The sequence below is a fragment of the Rhyacophila brunnea genome, unplaced genomic scaffold (assembly GCF_057557595.1).
Source record: "Rhyacophila brunnea isolate RB1 unplaced genomic scaffold, BYU_Rbru_1.0 scaffold_43, whole genome shotgun sequence".
Classification (NCBI taxonomy): domain Eukaryota; kingdom Metazoa; phylum Arthropoda; class Insecta; order Trichoptera; family Rhyacophilidae; genus Rhyacophila; species Rhyacophila brunnea.
Window position 1 is genome coordinate 1,717,944 of NW_028233098.1, and position 11,116 is coordinate 1,729,059.

An 11,116-nucleotide genomic window follows, 5' to 3' on the forward strand; every position below is an offset into this window, starting at 1 on the left:
CACAAAAATAATTTTTTCATTTTCAGATTTTTCGATTGGTACAACAGAATCTTTATATTTTCTGATATCAATAGCATTCAATTTATAATCTTTACAATCATCACCTACTAAATTCATTTTTTCCAAAGTTTCATTAGTAAAAAATTCATCAGGTGTATAAAATTTTAGCTTACAATTATACGCAAATTTCAAATCACAATCAGAATGATCCCTCCGAGTCTTAGTTTTTCTTCCTGCTGCATCTCCGACATAAAAAGAATTTCCAATCATTTCTTTATCAAATTTTCCATTAAAGTACTCTTTATTTAAATATTCAAGCATCCCGGGTGCCGGCTTTCTGCAATAATCTCTATTTAGAGCTGCCATAAACAGAATGGGCACATCCAAATCATTCATCAGCCAAGTAATTTTTGCTTCAAGATTTTCTTTTTCAATTAATCCCAACTGATTGCTTAATATTCCAATAAAATACTTTTCTTTATAAAGATATTGTATTCTTTCTGATGTTAAATCATAAATAAATTTGAATTTGGCGTTTTCATTGTTTTTGTAGCCCGTCCCAAATTTTATTAATGTATCATCTAAATCGAAAAGCGCTAGTTTATTACAAGATGCGGCTATATCTCCATGTTTATTGAAATTTCCATGATTTGATATTATAAATAAATTCTCTGTTGTTTTTACTTGAATTTCCGTACTAATCGGCATTTGCTTTTTGAATTGAGGGGGTATTTATATATTTTAATCAATATTTTTAAAATGGTATATTGAAATTTTTTCATGTAATTTAAATTTAAAATTGGAATATCGACTAAAAACATCAGAATAATACATATTGAAGATCAGAGAATACAAAATTACACTATTGTTTTTCAGATTGAAATAAAATAGTTTTTAAATATTTTTGACAGATCAAGAATTATAATTTTCGTATTTTCACCGTGAGCGTTTTTGATTTTAATTAATTAGCTAAAATAGAAAAATCATACATCAAACAAATATTATTAGTAATTATGAACTCTAATAATAGAAATCACCAATATTATTATTTGAATTACTTGTAAATTAAATTTGAAAGATTTTGGGAATTTTTGGTAAAAAATAACGTAATTTTATCAAATTGTGTTTTTATAAAACCGTTTGTTGTTTTTAAATCACAATGTCTTATCTAAAAATAATCTCATGTATAAAAACCTTTACTTCTATTTCGGACTTTTTTTATTGATCAATAGCTATGATTTCTGACACAAGAGATTTGATACGAAGATCAATACAATATCTTGGATTTTCTAAATCACGTACTAAATCGAAATATATGAACTGTTTAAGATTAAGATAGAATTATAATGCGTTCTGATCAATATTCTTAAACTTTGTACGATAAAATTAATAAATTTTAGTTGCGTTATATAAATAACCACAAATTCGGTATTAAATAAAGTGGCCGATTTTCGTTTTATATCAAATTAGAAAAAAGAAATCTATTTTGGATGGAGCTTCGTAAATTGTGATTCTGACATCATAATTTTATTCTTGTGTGTTGGAAACGGACACATAGCATACACGAATTGATTTTTCAGATTTTTGAAAAAAAAAATTGAATAATGGTATAGAGACCTATACCCAATGAAAATTCTAAACTGTTTAGAAATCTATTAAAAATATAAATAATAAAGATATTTGACTAAAAACTTGTTTTTATGCTCTTTAAACGATAATACTGTTATATTTAAATATAAAAAATTTTAATTTAAGAGTGCTCCTTGTCATCCAAAAAAATAAGAAACTTATAGTTTTTTAAATTTGACCACCTTACATATTTTTTAAAAGAAAAATATGGTTTTTTCTATGAGCTAACTTACATATTTAAAAAAAAGAGAAAAAAACTCTTAAGAGAATTTCTTAACAGATTAAAAAAATAAAAACATTGGTTTTAAGATAACCAATAACATACCGCAAAAAACCAAATATTATTTTTACATATGTTCATGGAAAAATTGTAGAAAAAATACTCCTTGACAGCCTTTTCAAAAAAACATTTTCTTCAAATAATATGTGAATTATAATATCATTTTCAGATAATAAATAAGCAATATAAACGTATAATATACCCGCAAGAAAGTAACTTTGGATTACATATTTTTTATAAATAAATAATTTTATAATAGGTAAAAATTCTATAAAAATAAACATATTCAGGGAACTACATCATTTTATTTGTGTTTTTAATTTATTTTTATGTAAATTCCATGCAAAAAACATTATAATCTCTTTTCTATATTCATTCAAACTTTTTTATATAATTAAAAGCTCTAATAAAGCCACGCAAATATCATTAAATCTACAAAGAAAAATAAATAAGATAAAAATCGCTTCAGTAAAAAAATAAATGTAAAATAAGTCTATTTTTAGGCTCACATATCTTTTGTATGTTGTAATTCTGTGTCTCTGAAATTATTATTTACCCCTTGATCTTTATAATAACAAGAGAATTGAAGCATACCTATCTGAAACTAAAAAGATATAAAAATATTTTGAACGTAGTTCTTATCAAAAATAAGTCTTTGGAAATTGAACATTTTATCTAACTGATAGAAAAACGCAATGATAGTTATATTTTCGAGTCTTTTACCATTTTTTTTTAATACTGAATATCATAACACGTTTCCTTCGATGACATATAAGGACGAAACTTATAATTTTTTGTGTGATCCGGCTTTTTATTTTAAGTTGAAATTGTAACATAATAAATAAACTATTTTTTGTATAAATTTATCTAAAAATGTATACTTTTTATCTGATTTTATTTAAGTAAACTCCTTTTTATTCACATTTTTAGCCACAAAAATCAGTTTTATTTATAAAATTATAAATAAAACTGATTTTTAAAGCTACTTTATTTTTTTGAAAATTTTGATTCCTTTAGCTATACCATTTTCCATGAGTATAACTACTTATTATGCTCAAAAACTAAATTTGAATTGATCTTTCAATAATATGTTGTTTATTAAAAATTTTACTTTTTTTCAGATAAATCCATCATTCGATAGTAAAAAACAAGACTTTATTACAGTATAAAAGGTTTTTTTGCGAATGAAAAAGCTAAATTTATCGTAATCGTTCATATATCTCATTTTTTTATTTTTTATATTCTCTAAAATGCAAATAAATTAGTCGACCAAACTAGTGTGATTTATTTGTTGCAACCAATAGATACTTGAAATAAATTGCTTCTATTTTGAGAAACTAGACATATTATATTCTGGTTTTAATTTAATTTATCTTTTTACGTTTGAATGCTAAAAAAATTGCAACACCCGTGGCGTCTAATTCAATCAGAATGAAATATTATTTTTGTTTATTAGATAACATAGAAATATATTTAGATTTTGAGATTTAAAGCATTCAAAATTCATACTTCATAATGTCTTTAAAATTAAGCACAATTTCTCGATAAATTCGAGGTATTAGAACGATTAAAGTGATTATAATTTTAAAATTCGATAACTTATGTAATTTATACGGAAAAAATATAGTTTTGACCCTCTCATTTTCGAAAAACTTCACATCTATTCTATATTCACTACAATAAAATTTTGAATATTCAAACGTAGATATAAAAATAAAGTATTCATAAATTACATAATTTATTGGGTGAAAAGACAAATAAATAGAAGGTAATTCATTTATTATTTTTAATGAGGAATTTATATACTGATACTAATAAAAAATGATACGAAAACCTCTATTTAATGATAAAATAAATTAAAAGATCGCTAAAAGCATATATCAAATATAAACATCTTTGGGAGCAAAATTAGATAGCTATAAACTAAAAAATAACATTTATATTTTACTAGCTTAATTAGGAAGTTAAATCAAATAGCCTAGACAAATATAAAAATATCCAATATTTTCAGTCTAGGGTGATTATGTAACTAATATGATTCTCGACGCAACACCGAAGATTTCCAATAAGAACATTTTTATTATGAATCCCCATATTTTCGAAAAATGCAAATTATGGCACAGTTGTATATATTGTACTGTTTTTAGGTGACTGCGAAAAAAATTCAAGATTTTTATTAACGCACAACTATTTATAGCCAAAAAGTTATTTTTTTTTATTTCTTAATCTATTTCTGCTCGATACAAAAATAGCTTTTTTCTCTAGAAATAGAGTCAGGTGAAGAATAAAAGATAATAAATCTACTTTTCGTCAATTAGAAGGATTTATCTTATAGCCAACAAACACTTTTCGATGTATAATATAGATAAGCCATTTTTTGTTCATAATGAAATAAATAAATAAAATATTTTACTGTTAAAATAATCTAATACTATTTTTACATCATTTATAGAATATTCTTAGTAATCTGAAAAATATATAGTAAATATTAAATACTTTGATTTTAATTGATTATGATGTATTTCGTAACCATCTTTTTGTATACAAAATAATACATTGTATTTAACATTACTGATTTATTTTTCAAATTTTATTATCACGATTCTTTTGGATAATAAAAAATTTCGAGCGTTTTTATTCGAAACCTAAGTATAGGCACAATGTTTTATTCGATTTATAAGGGTGTGGCACAAAATTGTGACTTTTTAGTCTATCATATGAGTTTATAAGAAAAAAATCTTTTTGGGCTAATTTAAGATTGTTTTGTCTTTTTTTAATAGTGTATATTTGTGATTTCCTTTCATAAATAATCGGCATTAATCCTTAATCACTTGTTAAAATATAAAATGGTGATCAGTGCTCTTTTGACGCTATTCGAGGATCAAAGTGATATTCATGATTTCAAGATGTAATTTAGTGCATCTATATAAAAAGAGGTTTCAAATAATTTTTCTTGATAATTAAACTAAGAAACAATACAAAGATTTTAAATTCATATTAAAAAACACAAAGTATATATTTTTCTTTTTGTGTGTTCGATTAAACAGATCCATATACAATAAAGCCAAAAATTAGAAAAAGAAGAGCATTTTAAAAGACAAAAATTTTCGATGTCGATTTCTTTTTGTGTATAAATAAGAGTTATAAAAACCATTAGATTATTTTTTCCCAATAAATCGCTCTTGATCTAAAATATTTTGAAATTACTTTTTTATATTCTTTTTAATGCCCATCTATCTTAAAAAATATATTCTTTAGCTATTTTTTTTTTGTCAAATAGCTATTTTAAATGTGTTTATAGGGTAGATGAAGAGCTTCGGAAAAGCTTAAAAAATCTACACATATATATTACCGGCGTTTTGTTTATATCACTATGGTTAACTTAAAGAAAAAAATAAAGTGCCATCATTGATACAGAGAATAAAGATTTTCCTTGTTTATTTAGATTTATTTATTTATTTTTGCCTAGAAATATGGTAATTTGAGCAGTTATCTATTTTACACCATATTTATTTCAGCAGAAAAAAAGGTTTAAATATATATTATCAGATATTTAGTAATAACAGCAAATTATTTTGGTATCATGATTCTATTATTCAAGGATTTAAACATAAATATAATTTCGAAATACATAAGAAAAACCAATAGCCTAGTTTCTACACAATGTCATATATAATACTATATTTTTTGTGTTTCAGCATAATCAATGTAAGTTTTTTGGTATGTTTTGATATATCTAAAGCCTTTTTTTTTCTTTTATGAATCTTTTTTTTTGAAAATAAATTTTATATATCATTATTTTGGACAAAAAAGATCAAACACAGTATTCACAAAATGAATATAATAATCCCTTCGAACTTTCCGAAAAATCTAACGTTAGATTTTTTTTGGTATAATTTTCAAATATTCTTTTCGGGATATCCGTTTAATATAGTTAGCGATGTGGTTAATATTATTTTTTTCACTTTATATATTTTTCTTAAAAATTATTATAATATGACTTTGAGTTTTTTCTAGCCCAAAAATTATAACCTATTATATAAACATTTGATATCAATTTATGCATAATCCAATGCAATATTTTTTAGATTATAGAATAAATGAAAATCTTCGAATTTAAAAGTATTTAGGTTATCAAAATTGTTTTATTAATCGTTCCTATGGTATGATATTCAGCGAAAATCATAATAATTTTATTATTTTTATGTTTTAGCATAAATTTGGAGAAATCGTTCGGGTTTTTTATAGCAAGATAAGGAAACTTGTATCCTTTTTATTTATAAAAATGAATGTAGAGAAGATCCAAATATAGTAATAAGAATGAGATTGTTTATTTTTTGTAAACATTAACGAATAATGTTACTTTTTTTGGCAAGATATAGAGATATGGATTCTGTAAATTATAAAAAATGTAGAAATAGTATATGATTACTATAATAGAGATGAGATCATTTATTTTTTGTAAAATCAGCGAATAATGTTCCTTTTTGGGGCACAATAAATAAATTTGGATCTTTGTTGCCCAATAAAAAATATAGAAATAGTATCCGAATATGATAACAAGACCGATACGATCTATTTTTCGTAGAGTTACGAATATTATTGCTTTTTTGGGCAAGATAAAGCAATAAGGATCTTTGTGACTCAATAAAAATGTAGAAATAGGATCCAAATATGATAATAAGACCGATGTTATATATTTTTCTTGAAAGTAACGAATATTGTTGATTTTTATAGACAATTAAATTTGGATCCTGTTACCCATAAAAAAAGATTTAAAGGGATTACGTTTGGGGGCATGTGTCTATCATAAATATATTTATTTTTCAAATCTAATTAACAACAGAAATTTTTAAAATATTTGGGAATATGAAACAGTATATTTAAATTCTATTTGATAGTCTAAAAAAGCACAGCTTGTAATATATATAGAGACAAATATATATTAAAAAATAAACAAAATATTATTTTAGTTGTTTTAATTGTTTTACTAAAAGTTTCTTCTATTTTTTTTATCTATTCATAAGTTTATACAAATACTCTAAAGTATATTTTCGCAAGGAAATTTCATAATTTAATCAAAATCACTAAGTTCTGAAAACGAAATATATAAATTCTTTAGTAATGTTTTCGTGTGGTATATAATTTTTTTACGTAATAAATTGCAGTATAGATATTTTAGTAAGACATATTATGTTAATATAAAAAATAAAGAAGGATTGTATTCATAATATATTTAAATTGTGTTTATTTATCCAAATACCTTTTTTAATTATATAAAAAAATTCAATTTATTTATAAAATTGCAGTTTCTTTTTCGGTGGCATTTTTGGAAGCGAGTTAAAATTAAAGAATCCATCGGGTTTTTCTTTTTGGTCATCAAAGATCCTCATAATTATCATTAATGAATAATCAAGAACTTTGCCATGTTTATATTTATGTGCAGGATTCCCGATATTATCATATAATGAAAAAAGGGCAATAAAATCATACAAATTTTCCGGTTCATTCCTTATAAAATATGGATAATTTTCTAAAATATAGTTATCGATTTTGTGTGATTCATAAAACTTTATAGTTTTTTTAACCTCAGCAATTTTTTCTTTTTTATTCAAATTATTAGAATAAAATATTTTGCCTAGCATGTTATAAATTGAAATAGATGAAATCGAATCATTAAGGAATTTTTTGTTCTTTTGGTATATAAAAAATCGATGTAAATTTCCATTGATCAGATGTGTAGTATACGGAAAATATTTTTTTATGGCAGTATCCGTTATTTTGTTAAATGAAATAATGTATATGCTCGATAAATCTCGTTGACTATTCGCTATAATTCTATCAGAAATGCTGTTTTTATCGTCATTGAGTTCCTTTAAGCTAATATTCATTCTGGTTTCTATGATTATTTTATTTCTTGACCCTAGATTCAATTTAACAAATTCTTTTAAATTATGCTTGTCATCGATATCAGTCAATCCAACAGTTTTTTTTGAAATAAACATTATGCTCCTTTTTGTATTTTCAATGTACTCGATTGTTAAATTATTTTGTATTATTATTTCATTTATTGTGTGGGTTTTTCCACAACCAGATGGTCCTTGTAAAATCAAAATTTTGGTTGATTCACTGAGAAGCGCTTTCTCGATTTCATTTGGTTTTGTCTTTCTGATAAATGAGTATCTCATAATATTTGGAAGTTTTTTTTGCTATTTAAATTATTTGGAGGTAAATATTTATTTATTTCTTAAAAAAATGGAGATGCAGGGATTCGAACCCCGAACCTTCTACATGCAAAGCAACTGCTCTACCGTTGAGCCACATCCCCTTGAAAACTCATAAATATAAAAATTGTATCTTATTTTTTTATGTAAGAATGAAACTATGATAGTATATTGCGATTTTTTCATTCTTAAAACAGCAAACCAAATATTATATAATAATATTGAAATAAGAAATATTTATTCATACCGATAAAATAATAATATCGATTTTAGTCCTTAGCGTAATTTCATTGACTAAATAGAAGTATGAAGATTATGAAATATATCCCATGTTTCGATTACCCAATAAAAACAATACATCAAATATTATATAATAATGTTGAAATAAGAAATATTTATTCATACCGATAAAATAATGATATCGATTTTAGTCCTTAGCGTAATTTCATTGACTAAATGGAAGTATGAAGATTATGAAATATATCCCATGTTTCGATTACCCAAAGAAAACAATACATCGAATATTATATAATAATGTTGAAATAATAAATATTTATTCATACTGATAAACTAATATGTATCGATTTTAATCCTTAGTGTAATTTCATTGACTAAATGGAAGAATGAAGATTATGAAATCTATCCATACTTCATTGACATATGGAAAAAATGAATCAAATTTTATTTTGATATTGAAATAAGAAAAGAATTATTCCAGGCAAATTTAAGAATAATATCATACTATTGTGCTATGTAAGATTGAGGTTTGAGAAATATACATTAATTCCAAGAAATTTTATGTATGAATATAAGAAAAACTTGATCACATTGATGGAAATGGGAATAAAAGTATAGATAACCTGATTATTGTTGTAAATTAGAATCTAAGAAAATAAAATACACACAACGTAATTTAAAAAAGCAGAATACGAACAGTACCATACTTTATAAAAAGAATGGTGGAGTCGAAAAATACTATAAGTGGCCTATCAATATGTTATTATACAAACAGAAGTCGAAAAATACACACAAACAACAAAATTGAGGAAAACACTTGAATTTGTGAATCTTGAAAAATGATGATGTAATGAGGAGGATTATAAAGACGGTGAGGCCAAAAAAACCAAACAAATTTATTATATAGAGCAACGCACAATTTGATTGAACAAATTGAAGCTTCAAAAAATAAATTTATTATTATTTAAAATAATTGAAAATATTTAGTAGCTTCGATGGCTGGCAAAAAGCAGAAAAGCACCCAGAAAAAACAATCACAGAAAAGCAGCGGATGATATTAATGTATTAAACCAAGATATTTATATTAAAAGAATTTGGTATTCCTTTAGGAGATTGTTTTAATTGATACACATAAAGGGAAATTATATTTTTTCTGTATTTGCATACAAAATAATTTTTGCTCAGAACAACTAGGCTTTATAGGACTTCAAAGAAATATAATTTAGTGTGGATGAATACAAACGAATAGTTTACACATTTTAATTAAACGACGGACAAATCACTTGTATTATATTGTAGAGAAATTTTCATATATAGGCTGAGAAGATAAAAAATTCTTTGTGGTATAATTCGACTATTATATTGCGGAAAATCTTGAACTAATAAGTAATAGAAATAAAAAAGGCATAAAGGTGGGTATAGGAGAAGAAGATATAACCTAAAGTACAAATAACCAAAATAATAGATACCCAAAAGATTTATAGATATTCTTTAGCGCGTAAAAATCTTAGAAATAGAAAAGGTTTAGATATGGGGAAATAAGATATAACCAAAAGTATAGACAACAAAAATTATAGACAACTAAAATCATCAACCAAAAATTATAGATAGAAGAAATCATAGACAACCAAAATTATAGACAACCAAAAATACAGATAGAAGAAATTATAGATAATATATGGGACACGTAAACTAATTAAGTTAAGCTTGAAGAAGAAAAAAGAACGAATTTATAGTAGTAAATTTAACTGATAAATAGACCATAATAATGAAAACTCAAATGTTGATATATTAAAACAATCAAAAGTGGATTATACAGGTTCATCCTTCTTTCTTCTATATTTTTCGAGATAACTATTCTGAGCCTGAACAACTTCACCACTATCTTTACAATTTTTATAGGCATCCAAAAGTTCTTGATTCAATGCAAAAAAAGTATCTCCATAATTAAAGCCTTCAAAAATCGAAAAGGCCTCATCTTCAAACCCACAAATATACAAAGACGCCGCAATCGCTTCAACACAGTTCATCTTGTATGGTTTCCCATAATTAACAGAATTCGCAGCAACTAAAAATGGTAGAAGTCGATTATGTCTCTTTGGCAAAATTTTAAAATCAGTTTCTTTTAACATATTCCATGAACAATCTATAACACCAATTCCATATGTTTTCATTATTTCTGAATCGGCTGGCGATAGGGCTTGTTCACCTTCTGGCGATAACACTATGCCTCCAAATTTTCGTGATGGCTTCACTTCAGTGACACGCTTTAGTCTAATGAGTTTTGCACCAGAACACTTTTTTGAATCGCATTGGTTGAAATTGTATATTATCTTTTTCATTATTTTTTATATTTGGATTGGGCTGCACAAAATTTTAATTTAAAAAATCACGATTACGGTTTGAAAAATTACATATTTTTGGCATTGGAAAATGCTATTCCTCCTTGTAAAATAAAGCATTAAGCTTTAAATTCAATATAAATCATGATATAAATAAAAGAAGTGGATAAAGTTAAAAGTATAGATATATTTATACCAGACAAATTAATCACGCTATGTTTGATGATAAAACCTAAAATTACAGCATCAAAAACGACACATAAGCAAGATGTACATAACATTCTGAATAAAATGTTACAGAGAAGCGACATCAATAGTTATAGAAAAGATTTTATATAAACCATGATACAAATAGTTAAATACATCCAAATCTCTTATATATAATGAAAGATATGCGAGTATTT

At 24.5% G+C, this 11,116-nt stretch overlaps 1 non-coding gene across 1 annotated transcript; it reads right to left on the reverse strand.

The window, feature by feature from the left end:
• Positions 1–8,165: 8,165 nt before the first annotated feature.
• On the reverse strand, positions 8,166–8,237 carry TRNAA-UGC (transfer RNA alanine (anticodon UGC)). The gene has a single exon. It is a non-coding gene; the product is annotated as a tRNA-Ala (tRNA).
• Positions 8,238–11,116: the final 2,879 nt, after the last annotated feature.